Source organism: Mustela nigripes, chromosome 3, assembly GCF_022355385.1.
Source record: "Mustela nigripes isolate SB6536 chromosome 3, MUSNIG.SB6536, whole genome shotgun sequence".
NCBI lineage: Eukaryota > Metazoa > Chordata > Mammalia > Carnivora > Mustelidae > Mustela > Mustela nigripes.
The window spans coordinates 52791743-52812269 of NC_081559.1; positions in this window are offsets into that span (position 1 = coordinate 52791743).

Here is a 20527-nt window from a genome sequence, read left to right on the forward strand (position 1 = left end):
TGAAAAGGCACCACTGTAAGGATTAAAAAACAGATCAACTGTTGCCTAAGTTTGGGTTGGAGGAAAGAGCTGACAGAGCCATGGGCAAAGTTTGTGGATTGATAAAACTTGTCTATATCTTGATGTGTTTGTGATTATAAAATTCTATGCATTTGTCAAAATCACAAAATAGTACACTAAAAGGTAAATTTTATAATATGTAAGTTGTGCCTTAATAAGAAAAAGTAGAAAGAAGTAATATATATCTATTTAATAAAGTGATTTTTCTTTTTCCTTTTAAAGATTTATTTATTTGAAAGATTCAGAGCACACAAGCACGTGAAAGCAGGGGAAGAAGCAAAGGGAAAGGGAGAATCTCCATGCAGACTCCCCACTGAGCAGAGAGTCCCACCACCTGAGATCATGACATGAGCCCAAATCAAGAGTTGAACACTTAACTGGCTGAGCTACCCAAGCACCCCAATAAAATGATTTTTCTTATCAAAATATTGTGATATCTAATTTCATAGTGGTGCTCTAGCTTGAATGGAAATTATATGCCATCTGCTGTACTATCCCATTAATGAGGAAACATCACCTAAAGAAGAGTCAAGGGGGAGTCTTTAAAACTGACACTGGTTTGGTTAGCCTCTGAATAAAACTTTAGTTCATTCAGTTTTTAAGAGTGTACCACAATCTATATTTTCCTATTTATATGTGAATTACTTTAAAAACTCCATCATACAATTTATTCTAATATTTTAATAGAATCTAGAATATTTTGTCCTATTTAAATGATTATCCTCACTAAAAAGTTTTCTTTTAATTAAAAATATCTTACTTGTTGAGCTTTGTTTATTAAGAAACAAAACTGACTAAATTCGAAGACTTCAAAAAATAGTAAATATTAATTCCAGGTATACCTAAACAAATTAACAGTAAATCTTCATAAATAGAAATTGCCCTTAAAGCATGAAGTTAGTTAAAAACATTTTTACTGTTTTGGTGAAGTTCACCAAATCTACTCACAAAGAGAAAAAAAAAAAAAAAAAGATAACCCAAGATGGTTACTTACATAAAATTCAGTTTGAGCTCTCTCAGACTTCTTTGTCAATCAGACTCCATGTAAAGGAGAAACTCTGGAAATGTCCCCAGAGCATGGTTCATGGCCCTCTAGTATTCTGTCCTGGTTTTGTAAATGAAAAATCTTGTCATCTTATCATAGAGTCCCAGAAAATTGTGGCAACTTTACTGCTAAGTGAACCTTAATAACCCCAAGTTTAACTTCAAGAAAATTACTCTTAGAAGCATTTCACAGTCCTGCAGGTTGCTGAGGATACAAAACTTTCCCCTCTCCCAGAGTTATTAACCCACACAACAGATTCCCTGAGACCTTCACAGTACTGGTTCAAAAATATTCAATTACAATAATCACATTTTTTCCTTTTCTTATAAAAGTCGTTCCTCCAGATTTTACATAGCAAAACAAATGGGTCAAAAAGCATTAACAACATTTTCACTTCGCAGCAGGCTAGTCTTTAAAATGAGATTTACTATTTTACTGACACTGTGGAATACACATGAACCCTCAGGATATGTTTTATGAGGTATATGAGATGTACTTGGGATTTTTTTTTTTATATGATTTTGGAAATCTTCTCAGAGTATCATGAATTCACAGAAGTAATGGAAGACATGCCTACCCAAAGGGCTAAAGCTTTTCTTGAAAACCAATTCCACTCAAGTTGCTTTTATTGGAAGGTCATGTTTCAAATATTGAGTTTTAGCTTTCGTGAATCTATTCTGGAAACTTACAAAGGAGGAAGAAGCAACAATCAGTCTCTGTAGATACTCCACCTACTTGCTAGAAGCTGCAACAAGTTATTGGATTTAAGGAAATGGCAGGTATGTCCACCCACAGGCATAATGAAATCCAGACTGGTGTTGTCAATATCAATCGCATGTTGCAACCTTCCTTTCGAGGAACTCCCTGCACCCTGTAATCCAAGCAACTGAAAATCTTTCATACACCTTGTGAAACAACCTCTGTGGTTCTTCTACTGAGAATATCCTTCCTCCCTATATCACTGGGCCCAAATCCTACTCATTCTGCAAGGGTCACGTCAAATGTACATCACTACATGAAGCTTTCCTTGACCATACATTGGAGTAATTAATCAGATCCCTCCTTTATTGTAACTCCAAAAGCACTTAATTTATAACTAATGACATTTAAAAACTATACATTACAACAAAGTTATTGATATATGTGTGTTTACATCCATACTTGATTATAATATTTTAAGAGTCACGAAATTTTTTCTGGTTTATATTTAATCTGCTCACCCTTACCATATACCCAAATCTCAATCAATAGTTGACCAAATGGAAAAAGGGAGGGCTACTTCATTATTTCAAAACAAACTTATTGTATTGGGCATTGTAAATACAATGTTGAGAATGGAGTTCCTGTTCTCAAGACACTTCTATCCTCAAGACAAGACAAAATCTACAGATTTCTTGAAACTAGGGTGCCAGAAAGGTAATAATAAAATATAATGTAACAAAAATTCTGCTAGACATTAACACAAGGTATTTTGAAAACACAGCAGAACATCATAACTTTGAGTGACAAAGCAATCTTCCCAATAAAAGGACAGTGTAAGCTGCATTCTCACATTTCCCAAGCAAAAACTGAGAGTAAGGACAAGGTTGTGTAGGTTAAAAACATCCAGAAGTAAGGTGGGGTGTGACCCCTTCTGAGGCTACAAGTATTTCTGCCTAGAGAGAAGCACTGGAGAAAATACCTGAAACAGCCTAGTCCCATTTAAAACATGAGGAATCCATGGAGGCCATGGGATGGGCTGGCCAATGACTGTCCATCTTTCTACTACCCTCCTTCCCCAGCATGTAGGAACATTTTGGGGTCATTCTCTATTCAACAAATTATCTGACACTTGCTTTATGATACAATTTTAATGAAAATTCTATATTCTGTGTATTCTGCAGTGGCTGGGTATAGGGTTCTGCAAATGTTAATTTGCTCAGTTTGGTTAAGGTTGTTCACATTTTCTGTAACTTCTATAACTGAAGGGTCATGTGTTTGTTCTCAAAATTACTGAAAAAGGTATTATAAATCTCAAACTATGATTGTGGATTTGACTATTTCTCCTTTTTTATTTCTCCACTTCTGCCTTTATATATGCTGTAATTAGGTGATTCTTGCATATACATCCAGTATCCTTAGGTCTTCCTGCTGAATTTAGTATCACTAGTTCTTTCACGGACACTTTGAAATGTCCTTCATCATATATGATAATTGACTTAAGTCTACTTTATCATTATAAACATAGTGAAATAGAAGTCTTTTCATCTTTTTACTTTTATATACTTAAAGATGTATATACATAGCACTTAGATCTTATTTTATATTTTCTGACATAATCTTTTGATGAGACTTTTTTTTCTAATACCAGATGTTATTACTGTGTGGCTGAATTTCAATATATTCTGCTATTTGTTTTCCATTTGCTCATCTCTTCTTCACTGTTTTCTTCTTCCCTTGCTTTCTTTTGGGTGAATCAACAATTTTTTTGGAATTCCATTTTAAATCCTCTACTGGCTTTTGGTTACAACTTTTTGCATTTTTAATTAGCCACTCTAGAGATTACAATATGCATCTTTAACTAATTAGAATTTACATCAAATAAGTATTTTATCACTTCATGAATAATGTAAGAACCTAGCAAAAGCATATTTTTATTGAGTCTCTCCTCTTGCATTTTGTGCTGTTGGGCATTGGATTTTACCTCTGTATATGTTATACACCCCACAATACATCAATACCTCTGTTGTTTTACATAATTTCTTTAACTTTTTAAAATGTCTCATTTATTTTTAATTTTTATCTTTTTTATAAAATATAATGTATTTTTATCCCCAGGGGTACAGGTCTGTGAATTGCCAGGTTTATACACTTCACAGCACTCACCATAGCACATACCCTCCCCAGTATCCATAACCCCACCCCCCTATCCCCAACCCCCTCCAGCAACCCTCAGTTTGTTTTGTGAGATTAAGAGTCACTTATGGTTTGTCTCCCTCCCAAGCCCATCTTGTTTCTCCTACCTTCCTAACCCCCCACATTGCATCTCCACTTCCTCATAGCAAGAAGATCATATAATATTTGTCTTTCTCCAATTGACTTATTTCACTAAGCATGATACCCTCTAGTTCCATCCACATCATCACAAATGGCAAAATTTCATTTCTTTTGATGGCTGCATAGTATTCCATTGTATATATATATACCACCTCTTCTTTATCTATTCATCTGTTGATGGGCCTCTAGGTTCTTTCTATAGTTTAGCTATTGTAGACATTGATGCTATAAACATTCGGGTGCACGTGCCCCTTTGGATCACTACGTTTGTATCTTTAGGATAAATACCCAGTAGTGCAATGCTGGGCCATAGGGTAGTTCTATTTTCAACTTTTTGAGGAACCTCTGTGCTGTTTTCCAGGGTGGTTGCACCAGTTTGCATTCCCACCAACAGTGTAGGAGAGTTCCCCTTTCTCCACATCCTCGCCAGCATCTGTCATTTCCTGACTTGTTGATTTTAGCCATTCTGACTGGTGTGAGGTGATATCTCATTGTGGTTTTGATTTGTATTTCCCTGATGCCATGTGATGTGGAGCACTCTTTGATGTGTCTGTTGGCCATCTGGATGTCTTCTTTGCAGAAATGTCTGTTCATGTCCTCTGCCCATTTCTTGATTGGATTATTTGTTCTTTGGGTGTTGAGTTTGCTAAATTCTTTATAGCTTTTGGACACTAGTTCTTTATCTGATATGTCGTTAGCAAATATCTTCTCCCATTTTTTCAGTTGTCTTTTGGTTTTGTTAACTGTTTCCTTCGCTGTGCAAAAGCTTTTGATCTTGATAAAATCCCAATAGTTCATTTTTGCCCTTGCTTCCCTTGCCTTTGGCAATGTTCCTAGGAAGACATTGCTGCAGCTGAGGTGGAAGAGGTTGCTGCTTGTGTTCTCCTCAAGGATTTTGATGGATTCCTTTCTCACATTGAGGTCCTTCATCAATTTTGAGTCTATTTTTGTGTGCAGTGTAAGGAAATGGTCCAATTTCATTTTTCTGCATGTGGCCGTCCAATTTTCCCAACACCATTTATTGAAGAGGCTGTCTTTTTTACATTGCACATCCTTTCCTGCTTTTTTAAAGATTAGTTGACCATAGAGTTGAGGGTCTATTTCTGGGCTCTCTTTTTGTTCCTTTGATCTATGTGTCTGTTTTTGTGCCAGTACCATGCTCTCTTGAAAATGACAGCTTTGTAATAGAGCTTGAAGTCCGGAATTGTGATGCCATCAACTTTGGCTTTCTTTTTTAATATTCCTTTGGATATTCGAGGTCTTTTCTGGTTCCCTACAAATTTTAGGATTATTTGTTTCATTTCTTTGAAAATATGGGTGAGATTTTGATAAGAATTGCATTAAATGTGTAGATTGTAGACATTTTCACAATATTTGTTCTTCCAATCCAGGAGCATGGAACAGTTTTCCATTTCTATATGTCTTCCTCAATTTCTTTCATGAGTACTTTATAGTTTTCTGAATATAAATTCTTAGCCTCTTTGGTTAGGTTTATTCCTAGGTATCCTATAGTTTTGGGTACAATTGTAAATGGGTTTGACTCCTTAATTTACCTTTCTTCTGTCTTGTTGTTGGTGTAGAGAAATACAACTGATTTCTGTGCATTGATTTTATATCCTGATGCTTTACTAAATTCCTGTACAAGTTTTAGCAGTTTTGGAGTGGAGTCTTTTGGGTTTTCCACATATGGTATCATATCATCTGCGAAGAGTGACAGTTTGACTTCTTCATTGCCAATTTGGAAGCCTTTAATTTCTTTTTATTGTCTCATTGCTGAGGCTAGGACTTCTAGTACTATGTTGAATAGCAGTGGTGATAATGGGCATCCCTGCCATGTTCCTGACCTTAGCAGAAAAGCTTTCAGTCTTTCTCCATTGAGAATAATATTTGCGGTGGGTTTTTCATAGATGGCTTTGATAATATTGAGGTATGTGCCCTCTATCCCTACACTTTGAAGAGTTTTGATCAGGAAGGGATGCTGTACTTTGTCAAATGCTTTTTCAGCATCAATTGAGATGGTTCTTGGTTCTTGTTCTTTCTTTTATTAATGTGTTGTATCACATTGATTGATTTGCGGATGTTGAACCAAACTTGCAGCCCTGGAATAAATCCCACTTGGTCGTGGTGAATAATCCTTTTAATGTACTGTTGAATCCTATTGGCTAGTATTTTGGTGAGAATTTTCGCATCTGTGTTCTTCAAGGATATTGGTCTGTAGTTCTCTTTTTTGATGGGATCCTTCTCTGGTTTTGGGATCAAGGTGATGCTGGCCTCATAAAATGAGTTTGGAAGTTTTCCTTCCATTTCTATTTTTTGGAACAGTTTCAGGAGAATAGGAATTAGGTCTTCTTTAAATGTTTGGTAGAATTCCCTTGGGAAGCCGTCTGGCCCTGGGCTTTTGTTTGTTTGGAGATTTTTGATGACTGTTTCATTCTCCTTACTGGTTATGGGTCTGTTCAGGTTTTCTATTTCTTCCTGGTTCAGTTGTAGTAGTTTATATGTCTCTAGGAATGCATCCATTTCTTCCAGATTGTTAAATTTCTATGAGCATAGAGTTGCTCATAGTATGTTTTTATAATTGTTTGTATCTTTGGTGTTAGTTGTGATCTCTCCTCTTTCATTCATGATTTTATTTATTTGGGTCCTTTCTCTTTTTTCTTTTTGATAAGTCTGGCCAGGGGTTTATCAATCTTATTAATTCTTTTAAAGAACCAGCTCCTAGTTTCGTTGATTTGTTCCATTGTTTTTTTTTTTTTTTTTTTTTTTTTTTGGTTTCTTTTTCATTGATTTGTGCTCTGATCTTTATGATTTCTCTTCTGCTGGGTTTAGGCTTTATTTCTTGTTCTTTCTCCAGCTCCTTTAGGTGTAGGGTTAGGTTGTATATTTGAGACCTTTCTTGTTTCTTGAGAAAGACTTGTATCATTATATATTTTCCTCTCAGGACTGCCTTTGCTGTGTCACACAGATTTTGAACTGTTGTGTTTTCATGATCATTTGTTTCCATGAATTTTTCAATTCTTCTTTAATTTCCTGGTTGACCCATTCATTCTTTAGAAGGATGCTGTTTAGTCTCCATGTATTTGTGTTCTTTCCAAATTTCCTCTTGTGGTTGAGTTCTAGCTTCAGAGCATTGTGGTCTGAAAATATGCAGGGAATGATCCCAATATTTTGATACTGGTTGAGACCTGATTTGTGACCCAGGATGTGATCTATTCTGAAGAATGTTCCATGTGCACTAAAGAAGAATGTGTATTCTGTTGCTTTGGGATGAAATGTTCTGAATATATCTGTGATGTCAATCTGGTCCAGTGTGTCATTTAAGGCCTTTATTTCCTTGTTGATCTTTTGCTTGGATGATCTGTCCATTTCAGTGAGAGGAGTGTTAAAGCCCCCTACTATTATTGTATTATTGTTGATGTGTTTCTTTGATTTTGTTATTAATTGGTTTATATAGTTGTCTGCTCCCATATTAGGGGCATAGATATTTAAAATTGTTAGATCTTCTTGTTGGACAGACCCTTTGAGTAAGATATAGTGTCCTTCCTCATCTTTTATTATAGTCTTTGGCTTAAAATCTAATTGATCTGATATAAGGATTGCCACCCCAGCTTTTTTCTGATGTCCATTAGCATTATAAAGTGTTTTCCACCCCCTCACTTTAAATCTGGAGGTGTTTTTGGGTCTAAAATGAGTTTCTTGTAGGCAACATAATGATGGGTTTTGTTTTTTTATCCATTCTGATGCCCTGTGTCTTTTGATTGGGGCATTTAGCCCATTAACATTCAGGGTAACTATTGAGAGATATGAATTTAGTGCCATTGTATTGCCTATAAGGTGACTGTTACTGTGTATGATCTCTGTTCCTTTCTGATCTACTACTTTTAGGGTCCCTCTTTGCTTAGAGGACCCCTTTCAATATTTCCTGTAGAGCTGGTTTGGTGTTTGCAAACTCTTTCAGATTTGTTTGTTCTGGAAGCTTTTAATCTCTCCTTCTATTTTCAATGATAGCCTAGGTGGATATAGTATTCTTGGCTGCATGTTTTTCTCGTTTAGTGCACTGAATATATCATTCCTGTTCTTTCTGGTCTGCCAGGTCTCTGTAGATAATTCCACTGCCAGTCTAATATTTTTACCATTATATGTTACAGACTTCTTTTCCCTGGGCTGCTTTCAGGATTTTCTCTTTTTTTGCTAAGACATGTAAATTTTACTATTAGGTGATGGGGTGTGAACCTAATCTTGTTGATTTTGAGGGGGATTCTCTTCACCTCCTGGATTTTGATACTTGTTCCCTTTGCCATATTAGGGAAATTCTCTACAATAATTCCTTCCAATATACCTTCTGCTCCCCTCTCTCTTTCTTCTTCTTCTGGAATCCCAATTATTCTAATGTTGTTTTGTCTTATGGTATCACTTATCTCTCGAATTCTCCCCTCGTTGTCCAGTAGCTGTTTGTCCCTCTTTTGCTCAGCTTCTTTATTCTCTGTCATTTGGTCTTCTATATCACTAATTCTTTCTTCTGCCTCATTTATCCTAGCAGTAAGAGCTTCCATTTTTTATTGTACCTCATTAGTAGCTTTTTTAATTTCAACTTGCTTAGATTTTAGTTCTTTTATTTCTCCAGAAAAGGCTTTTATCTCTCCAGAGAGGGTTTCTATAATATCTTCCATGCCTTTTTCAAGCTCAGCTAGAACCTTGAGAATCATCATTCTGAACTCTATATCTGACATATTACCAATATCTGTATTGATTAGGTCCCTAGCCTTCAGTACTGCCTCTTGTTCTTTTTTTGTGGTGAGTTTTTCAGCCTTGTCATTTTGTCCAAATAAGAGTATATGAAGGAGCAAATAAAATACTGAAAATGTGGCAAAGACCCCAGGAAAATGCGCTTTAACCAAATCAGAAGAGACCCCAAATCATGGGAGGAGAAAGGGGATAAAAGGAATTTCAAACAAACAAACAAACAAATTTTAAGAAGGAAACAAATTAAAAAATATATAAAAAAGAATATATATATATATATATATATATATATATATATATATATATATACATTAGATAAAATAGTTAAAAACCATTAAAAAAGAAAAGGGTAAAAGTTTAAAAAAATTAGCAGAAGAAAAAATTAAATTAAAAAAATTTTAAATTAACCACAAGACTAAAGAATCATGGGGAGAAAGCCATGAGTTCCATGCTTTGCTTTCTCCTCCACTGGAATTCTGCTGCTCTCCTTGGTAGGTGAACTTTGTCTTGACTGGATTTCTTGTTGATCTTCTGGGGGAGGGGCCTGTTGTAATGATTTTCAAGTGTCTTTGCCCGAGGCGGAATTGCACTGCCCTTAGCAGGGGCCGGGATAAGTAATCTGCTCGGGTTTGCTTTCAGGAGCTTTTGTCCCATGAACACTTTCCGTAGAGTTCCAGAGGACGGGAATGAAAATGGCAGCCTCCCAGTCTCCAGCCCGGAGGAGCCGAGATCTCAGGGCCCCACTTCTCAGTGATCCCTTTCAGAAAGTCGTCGATTTTCTGTTTCTAGAATTGCTGTTCTTCTTCTCTTCAATCTCCCGTTGGATTTATAGGTTTTTGCAATGGTTTGATGAGCTATCTAGCTGATCTCCTGCTATCTGATGTAGTCTCAGCCTGCTACTTCTCCGCCATCTTGACTCCTCCTAAATGTCTCATATTTAATCAAAGATTTATTCTATTTCTTCCTGCAGTCAAATACTTTTCTTTAAAATATTCCCTTTCAACCTGAAAATCATCCTTTACTATTTCCTAGTCTGTGGATCTTTAAGCAATGAATTCTCTCATTTTTAAACTTTCTTCAGATGTCTTTATTTGGTTTCATTAGTTATTTACCCCAGAACTTTATAGCTACTATACTGCTGCAATTTTGGCTTCTATAGTTTGTGTTTAGAAATTATCCTTCAACCTTATGGTTACTCCCTGAACACACTGTATCTCTTTTCTCTTGCTGCTTTTAGGATCTTCTGTTTATCTTTGATTTTCAGCAATTTGAGTACAGTGTGCCTAAGTGCAGCTTCCATTGTGTTTATCTGTCTTGGAGTTTATTGAATTTCTTAAATATGTAAGTTGAATTCTTGTTAACAGTTTCAAAGAAATTCTTGGTAACTGTCTCATCAAAATTGCTCCTGGCCTCTTCATGATCTCTCTTTTTGGGTTTCTAATTACACCTATGTTAGATATTTTGATGGTGCTCCACATCTCTCTCCCACACTGTTCAGTTTGTCAGTTTTTTGTTTTCTCTTCGTGCTTAAGACTGAATCATCTTTTAAACTTACTGAGCATGTTGTCTGTTGCATTCAGCTGTTGTAATTTAATGCAAGTAAGTCTTCATTTTAGATGTTGTATCTTTCACTTCTACTAGTATCCTTCACTTCTTTTCTTTTAATTTCAAAACTCTTAAACGTTTCCATCATTTTTTCAACTTTAAAAAAAATTATAATGTATTTATGACAGTTATTTTAAATTACTTGTTTGTTTATTGCAACATTTACATCAGGTGTTTCTGCTTCCATTGAATAGTTTTTCTCTCCATTATATGGGTCAGTTTTTTCTGCAACTTTCCATATCTCATAATATGATTTTGTGCCACAAATTCCATATTTTAAAATATTAGACTAAACACACACATGTACATATGTGTGTGTATATATATATATAATCTGTATGTTAATATATATATTTATCTAAAATATTAGGTTAAACACACACATACCTCTGTGTGTGTGTGTGTGTGTGTGTGTATTGTGTGTGTGTGTGTGTGTGTGTATCTCCTTCTTCCTATGGCACAAAGATTATTTCCATGTCTCTTGGTTATTTTCTGAGAAATGGAAAAGATCATATCCACCACTAGCTGATGCTTGCGAAGAGCATGGCTTAGCTTAGGGACAGCATTTTTACCACTGTTTTTAAAAAAATCTATTTAAAAAAATTTTTGAAAACAAACAACTCTACAACTTCAAATCCAAAGTATGGTTGCCATTTTTTAAGAAGTTTTTCCAAAAAAAATATATTTAATTAGATGCACAAGGGCATAAAGAGAAGTAGACACTTTTACTACACTAAAGGGGATGTCTTAAATAGTTGATGACTTAGGAATACTGACAAAGTTTTAGAATTATTATAAGTAAAATCTTGATTTTTTCAAAAAAAATAAAACTGGAAAATAGTATATTTTCTTTCTTTTCTAAGATTTGTGAGCATGTGTGTGTGTGTGTACAAATATATATGTAATGTATATATTTCAAGACAACTTAGTTCCCTCTAATAGTTAAGCCATTGACAAATGCTCTCTTACACTAGAGTCATTAGAGGGTCTTTCTCTTCTAAGCACAAGAGTTTCCTTCTTCTTCTTCTATTCCAAAGAATAAGATCTTTTTCCATATGTCTATGACAGAAATTAGCTTTTTAATTTATTGTAAAAGTAAAATTTTCCTTTAAATCTTCATCAAATTAGATTTAATTTCCACAATAATGAGAACTAATGTAACAGTCTAATATTCCATCTCTTTTCCAGGGGAGAATTATATATTATAAATTGCCTTTTTCATACAGAAGTGTTAAATAACCGTTTTCACTAAAGTTTCCTTAGTTTGGATCAGAATGCTGTATAAAATACAGTACAAAATAACTCATTTCTAAATGAAGATATGGAAAGATATGACTAGGGGGGGGGGGGAAAGAGATTCTTTTATTAAGTTTAACATCCTGGCAATTGAAAAATCAAACATATCACTCAAAACATAAACTTAGAAAAGAAATTCTTTAAAAATATACTCTAAGCTTTTATTATTTCCCATGCATCATTTTGGAGAATATAAATATTAACTTGGTACTTGAAAGATAATAAAATAATAATGATTGGTTGCCAAAATGATAGGATAACATGAGATGAAGAGAAAGTTCACAATTTGATATGTCAAATGAGTTCATTTTTGTCACAAATAAGGTCACAATTTAATCTGTATTTAAACTCTATTGGTCATCAAAATAGTCTCTTTGGGCTATATGAGAAATGACTTTAAATAATGGCATGTAGAATATTCTTTTTTATATTATATCTTCATAATTTATATTTATATTTACATATCTATATTTAAAGCGACTTTCTGAAAATTAACAAAAATATAGACTTGTTTACTTAAATAAACAATACATTTTACCCTTGCTTGCTTCTTAATCTAAAAGATTAAGATCACACTGCCAAAGAAACATCAAGATATTTCACATTTTAAATTCTAAGATACAACTGTCAAAATAGAACTATAGTCATTTAGTGATGATAATATGCTACTAAGTAGATACTTAATTTTGTATTTTATTTTTTTTTATTTTTTTTTTTAAAGATTTTATTTATTTATTTGACAGAGAGAAATCACAAGTAGTCGGAGAGGCAGGCAGAGAGAGAGAGAGGGAAGCAGGCTCCCTGCTGAGCAGAGAGCCCGATGCGGGACTCGATCCCAGGACCCTGAGATCATGACCCGAGCCGAAGGCAGCGGCTTAACCCACTGAGCCACCCAGGCGCCCTTAATTTTGTATTTTAAACGTAATCTCAAAATTGCATTCCTTTTCTTCATAACTCAAGAAGAACCATGCCTTTATCATTTAATCTTTCAAAAATTTAAATATATGGTGGAGGAAAATGAATGTTTTCTAATATAAAGTAATCAAAGTGACATAAGAATAAAAGAATATCATACCACTGGTCAATGCCTACAAAATATTTTTCTCTGATGATGATTCCAAGAAATCATTATCATGATGTCTAAGGACTAACTGCTATTTTAATCTTACTTGTTTATTTTTTTTTTATTTTTTTAAAGATCTTACTTATTTACTTGTCAGAGAGATAGAGAGCACAAGCAGGGAGCAGAGGCAGAGGGAGAAGTAGCCTCCCCAGCCCCCGAGCAAGATGCCCAATGTGGGATTCAATCCCAAGACCCTGAGATCATGACCTGAGCTGAAAGTAGACATTTAACCAACTGAGTTACTCAAGCATCCAAGTCTTACCTGTTTAACTAAATAAAATCCTGGAACTGTGTTGCCCAAAACTGTGTTGCCCAAGTTGCCCAAAACATGCACGTGTGTGTGTGTGTGTGTGAGTGTGCGCGTGCACGTGTGCACGTGTATTTTTTTTTTTTTTTAAGATTTTATTTATTTGAGAGAGAGAGAATGAGAATGGAGGGGGCAGGGTCAAGGGTAGAGGGGAGCATGGAGCCCATCTGGGGGCTCAATTCCAGGATCCCAGGATCATGACCTGAACTGAAGGAAGGCATTTAACTGACTGAATCACCCAGGCACCCTTACTATATACACTTATATGCATAATTTTATCTCAGATCTTCTGCATTATACAGTTTAATTCTATACTATTTCTTAACATTACAAGCATATGGCCATCCTATACAAACATTGTAGGGTGGCATTTACACTAACTACAGTAGTGTGTGACTAATTGTGCCATTTAACTTACCTGTAAATAAGAGGGCTTTATTGGGCTGAAAAATATCTGACCAGTTCCTTCTAGCACTACCGTAAAAATGTGTGTATTGTCCTGCAGTTGGCTGAGGGTTTCCCATGCATAAAACAATGTTACTTTTTGTCCAACACAGGGTTCCTCATTTTCTCTCTTCTTCAGCATTTCCATATCTACATAACTCTTACACCTTTGTCTAAAGACCAGCTTTTCATGGACTCTCCCTCTAAAATCCACTACCACCAAGCATTTGGTGATTTTAATAGGTTCTACTGCCCTTGGGAGGGAGGGCACACTGCATAGCCATCGGGCAGCCAGTCTTTCTATCACTTTTGCCTACTAGCTCTCTCCCCAGAGAAACAAATGCATTGTCTTCTTCCCACAACTGCCTACACCTCAACCCTGATATCCCATTGAAGTTTTCTCTCCTCAGTTAAGGCCCTCTTTGTTTATATCCTCTACCCCAGAGATATTTATGAAAGCATTTGCTTCCAAAAAGAATGGCGCTCACTTCCCAAAATGGGTTATAATAATAAACATTTTATTTCTATTTTATTATCATTTGATTTGACATGAAACATCCTTCAAAAACAACCCATTTTAATTTTCATGAATTACATAAAATAATAATAATAATACTAATAATAATAATAAATCTCTTCCTCATTGCAGTCTCATGATTTTGTTAATATTTGATCATTGCTTCTCTTAATCTCCATCTTTTCAACCTCTATGTTCAGTTAATAGGATTAAGGACATTTCTCATTTCTCTTTTTTCAGGACTGAGGTTTCTTTAAATCATTTTTGATTTGTGGCTATGAGAACCAAACACATTTGGTCATTGTGATTACTTTCACTTTGAAGAAAATATACTTCTGTGCCCTTCTTGAATATGACCAATACCAATAAATTGAAATAGGAAGATATATTGATCAGGACTTGGAAAAAAATGGCCTAAAACTCAGTACCTTCTAAGTAACTGCCACGAAGCAAATATATTTCAATATTGAACTCAGTCACTTAACAGTTCAAGATTTACAAATTTAGACAAATGAAATATTTTGCAGCCTATTTTGCATACTTTATTTTTGCAAGTGATTTTTTTCAACACCTAAGCATTGACCAGGAAAAATTATTTCAGGAAACAAGTTATTATATCCAGATAAAATATAAAATGAACTCTACTTTCAGTGGAATATGCTTTAAAAGGAATAAATATTGCAATATAAATTGTTGAATGGGATTAAAACAATGGCAATTCAATTTTAGGCAAAGATGGGTTAAGATTTGCAATGTGCACCTTTGACGTCACCACAGAAATATAATGCCTTTATTTTAGTCAGAAACAAACAGGTATAAATTCACGGTATATAGATAGCATTGGCATCTATAAAAGCTTTTCAACTATCCCTAAAAAGCTGCTCCACTAGATATAGATTGAAAGAATCCATTATTAAAAGAGGGATCAAAACAGGCTGCAATTATGCCCAGTTAATCCCCTGAAAACAGTGTGGTATTTCTTCATCAGAGTAATTATTTGCACAGGAGAGAAAATAACAACCATATAGGACAAATTAAAACTTTACCTTCAGATGCTACCTCAATTGTTATGCACGCTTCACTCTGTGCATTCAGTGACCAGCAAGAGAATCAAATAATAAGATTTTTCTTCTCTAATCAAAATATTTTAATGTTATTTATTCCCCCAATAGTTGAAAATGGTTATGACATTTCCCAGATTTCCCCTTTCCTATTACGGTATACATCTGAGCACACTCAGAGGATGTCTTTAAATGCCCATGTATTAAAAGGGTGAGCAAATACATCAAGCATCCTTAGAATTTCTGTAGGCTGCACCTGAATGCATGTGCAAACACACATCAAATGACCACTGCCGTGTACAAACTGCTTGTTTAGGCTTTTTTAAATACGACGATCACATGTTTAAATGTCATGCTGGGATTTAGTTAACTAAGGTGGCAGGTTCTTAAGATGGAGAATTTATTATGTTGAAATTTTCCAAATGCAGGACTGAAAAGGAAAAAAAAAAATCTGTCAACTTTTATTTATCTCCTATATAAATACAGGCAATTTAGTTCTTCCCCAAAATACAGGCGGATTAGATGAGTAAGACAGTAGTCAATTCATTTTGCATAGGAATGGCTCATTAAAAAAAGGGCCCTGCATTTGTATTAAGCTCTGATTGGACGGAGCACAGAATGAATTTACAGTGTCACTCAGCGATGTAGCAGGACTAATGAGGGAGGAATGGTGCGGCGCAGGGTGGGGAAAGCTGTGGTGTGTTCATTCATTCCTTCAGCTGGTACCGCTCGTGAAACTGAGGTGTCCCTCATTATGCATGTGTCCCAGGGGCATTCTTTAATATTTTAATAAATAACAACATCAGCCCAACAAGAAATTAATGAATAGTATCATTAATAATGAGCTGGAGTCTTGTAGTGATAGGACAGATATTAAATTGAACCACTGTGGTGCTATCTCTAGAGACTTGGGATATTTCCAGTGGCAAACAAGGCGCCTGAATGAAGCAACCACCTCTCTGTGCCAACAGCTTTTACAACAGGTTGGGAGTAATAAAAGAGGATTTTCTGCACGATAAAGTTAAGCCCTAGAAAATCTGCTGGTGTAGATCGGTGTGAAAAGTACTGCCAAACGTGATCCTTAATTAAACTTTAATTAAGATAAAGCTTTTATTTTTTTCTCTTCCAGAAAAGTAGCAGCCAAATGGGCCCTGGCTATTTTCTACCAAAATCGAACTTAAAATCATTTTGTATTATACCATAAAAATTATGCTCAAATAATATTAAATCCACCAAATGAGGATATTATTAGGAAGAGTTGAAATGGCGTAATTGCCCACCACAATGAGGAGAACATGTGTGCAAATCTGGAGTTGTGTGAACAATGAAGGGGTTCTCAGTCTCAATTTTTCCCTTTCTACTATTTTCATATTTAAGCCAGTTTATATTTTTGTAGTTTTATGTCACAATATTGAAAAAATTTTTACATTGAATAGAATGATATGGGGTATACAACTTTTCAATTAACCTTGAGTCTCAGATTATGTTCAGATTGTATAAAATTGCTCATAACTTTAATTTTCTCATTAAAAAAATTTCAGACACTAAAAAAATTCTTAACCCTAGCTTTCATCCCTCTAATTACATGACCCATTGCTGATAGCTTTATAGCTTTATTTGCGGTCATAATTTTCTTGCTGTGTTTTTTGCAAACTGAGGCTATATAACTTGGTTCCTGCTTCTCAGCAACTCTATAATTATGCAAAAAATATATGCTATACTGATAACCAGATACAGTATTTGGAATAATGTTAATAATGATTTTATTCAAATATTTTACATGGAGCATTGCATGCTATTGCTGTGGAACTCCTATTTTCTACTTACCTAATTTTTCCACATCATAGATGACTAAAATATGTGATTTTAAAATTATTTTTATGGAAATTTGAAAATCCTTTCTAACACAAAAGTTCTACAATTGCTATTTTAATAGAAGAAAAATGGTTACAAGTTACACACATTGCTGCAATTCTCTATGCTTTTTACCCATATGCAGTTATACACTTGATTACATGGTGACAGATTTTAAAGTTTGCCTCTTTTAGTAGACACTTTCAGATTTCTAAGAATTCTGATATAAAGTGCTTGAAGATAATCTATGCTAGTTTTATATTATCTTTGTAGTCTACCACTAATTACTTATTTAAAGAATAGTTTCCAGATTTTTGTAGAGCCAATTTCTGAACCAAGGCACAAGGTTAAGCCCATAAGTTAACTCCATAAATAAGATATCTATAAAAGGTATCTGGGTTTTAAGTGCCATATGGCCTTCGACCAGCATGGGCCAGGGGGATCCAGAACTAATGAAAACTTTTCCCAAGGAAGATTTTGTAAAGGAGATCCACATTTTTGCTCTGACCATCTTCTTCATTTTCTTCTTTCCTGTTACTGTGTTCATACAGTCTCTAGGAAAGTTTAGGAGATAGCATACCTCCAGTTCTGAATAGTGGCAACTGGGTAGGATAAATTCACTTGATTTTCTGTAAGGGGAGCTATAATTTCATGTTAAGTGTTACATCCTTACAAATAGTCTAAGACAGATGGAGTAGTCCTGTCAATTTCTTAGGTAAGAATGAAGGCTATAGGGCTCAAGGTGTTAAATAAGTAGAACACCTTGTTAGTTCTTTCTGATGTGTGGAAGTGGTGACAAGGTGTTGCTGAGAGGAAAGTGAGTCAATGACATGAAATGAAGTTAGGGTTTTTAAATTTAGCAAAAAGACAATTGCTTGTGACCCTATCTATCCTATTTTATTTGATCCTGAATCAAGTTAATTGCACATCCTTTTTACTACATCCATACACAGAACTTAAGTCAAATAAACATTTAAATTAGGTGTACTCTAGAGAACTTTGAGCCATTTCCAACTCAAAAGCTATATACTTTACTTGAGAAAGCTTAATCTTTTAAATCGAATTCCATTAAATGTTGAATCAATAAGACTTACTACCTCAGAACTCAATTAATCTGTAGTCGATTCAAAGAAAAAAATGACAACGGCATTGTATTCGATGTTATTATGCTTTTAATACCAAAGTGTCACTGTTGTCTTTACACCTGACAAAAGAATATTCTAGGATGCCTGGGGGGCTCAGTGGGTTAAGCGTCTGACTTTGGCTCAGGTCATGATCTCAGAGTCCTAGGATGGAGCCCCACGTGCTTAACAAGGAGTCTGCTTCTCCCTCTCACTCCCTCTCTGTGCTCTCCCTTCCTCTCTCTCTCTCTTTCTCAAATAAATAAATAAAATCTTTTAAAAAAAGTTGTTCTAATAGTGCAGTTGAGACTCTACCATTTATATCACATACTCTTAGAATATAATCTTAGTGTATATATATATATAGATATAGATATATGCTAAATTGTAATCCTCATCTTTTTGCCAATAATTCATATGGATCATAACTGGATCCTCCTAGAGAAGAATAATTCTAAGTGCAAAGATGTTCACTACAGAATTACTTATAATAGAAGGAAATTTGGATCATCCACAAATTATAACAACTGAATATGACAGACTATTAGATAGCAATTTGGTTGCAAAAATAAAAATTAAAAAATAACTAATAAGTTAAATATTTGAGTCATGAGGTAAAATTTAAAGCTTAATTTCAAACTTATTATAAAGGAAAAAAACATGTATAGGAATATTCATAGAAACATTGCTCACAATAGCAAAAACTTAGAAGTTTGAAGTCCATCAGAGAAGGACAAATACATAAATTTGTGTTTCTCCATATTAGAATATTATGTAGTTGTCAAAATGACTTCCCAACATAGGCATGCAATGATATAGTTGAATCTGAACATTATTAAATATGAAAGTATGTCTAAAATAATTAGGTTCGGCAAAGCATAGTAATTATAATATGAGACTCAGTGAGATGGGATGGGGAGAATCTACAGATAAAGGTTTTTGTTAAATTTCAACCTAGATGTTAGATTCATGGGTTTTTATTACATGCAGATTTTTGATGATGGTGAAGACGATGAAGACAGAGAAATAGATAGATAGGTAGAGGTAATAGATAGAAAATAGGTAGACACACAGACACATAAATAGAAAAATATGGAAAGACTAAACTGAACAGAGTATCACTGAAGATTGATTAATCCATTTCTCTATACCTAAATTCTGAGACAGAATGTGAGAGTGAAAAAGGCAATACATTTTAATGATTAGGAGCATAAAAATTTCAACCAGGCAGACTTGGGTTTGATTCCCAACTTAACCACTTAAATCATTTGAATAGAAGAATTATATAATCTAAGCCTCAGCCTCTTCACATGTAAACTGGGATCAATTAACAGTATCCTTCACACTATTTTATAGCATCCATATATAAAGCACTTTACCAAAATGCATGGGATAGAATGGATCCTCACAATAAATATTAGGATCATTATAAACATATAATTTAAATAAAACAAACATAGAAAAAGACTAGAGCAGGATATTTCAAAATCTTGACTTTGGCTATTTTTAAGCAGAATGACAAGAAATTTGTTTTATTTTCCTTTTCAGGATTTATTGGTAATGTTAGGACTTTACAAGGTAGTTATGCCAGGAGCCAAATGAGTGGGGAAAACAGACTAAAGAAGGATGCTTCAGTCCCTTATTTGAGCAGTCTGAGACTCATCACAAAGATGAGTCTTGGAGAACGTATAATTTAACCAAAAGAGATAAGAAGGTTGAGCATCCTAAGCAGGACACTGGTGTGAGAAAATGACATGAGGAAAAATATAGCTGTTACATTTTGTAAATAATGAGTGAATCATTTGGTTAAGAAAATAGTTTTGTAGAAGCAAATGGAGACAAGATAAATAGAAAGTGACATGTTGGGTAAATCTTAATTTCCAAAGCCAAGAGTTTGTATTTTGCCTTGTGTGCCTGGGACCTATGAAAGATTATTGAATATACATATATACACACATATATGTGTGTATATATGTATATTCAATAATGTATATTGAATATACATATATACATAATGTATTCAGTAATGTATATACATATATATATGTGTGTGTGTGTATACATGAATTTATAAAGACGTTTAGAAAGATTAAATTGTTGTAGAATGTTGTCTTCATTTGTGCTTCTCCAAAAGGAAGTGGGGCAGAGAAGGGACAGAAGCACTAAGGGTGCATTAATGAGTAGACTAGCCCTTGCGCAGTTGGGTGCATTAATGAGTACACTAGCACTTAAGAGTTGTGGAACACATCTCATAGTCATGCCTACTGAAGATGGGAAGGCTGGGGCATGTATTCATACACTCTCACCTCTTACTG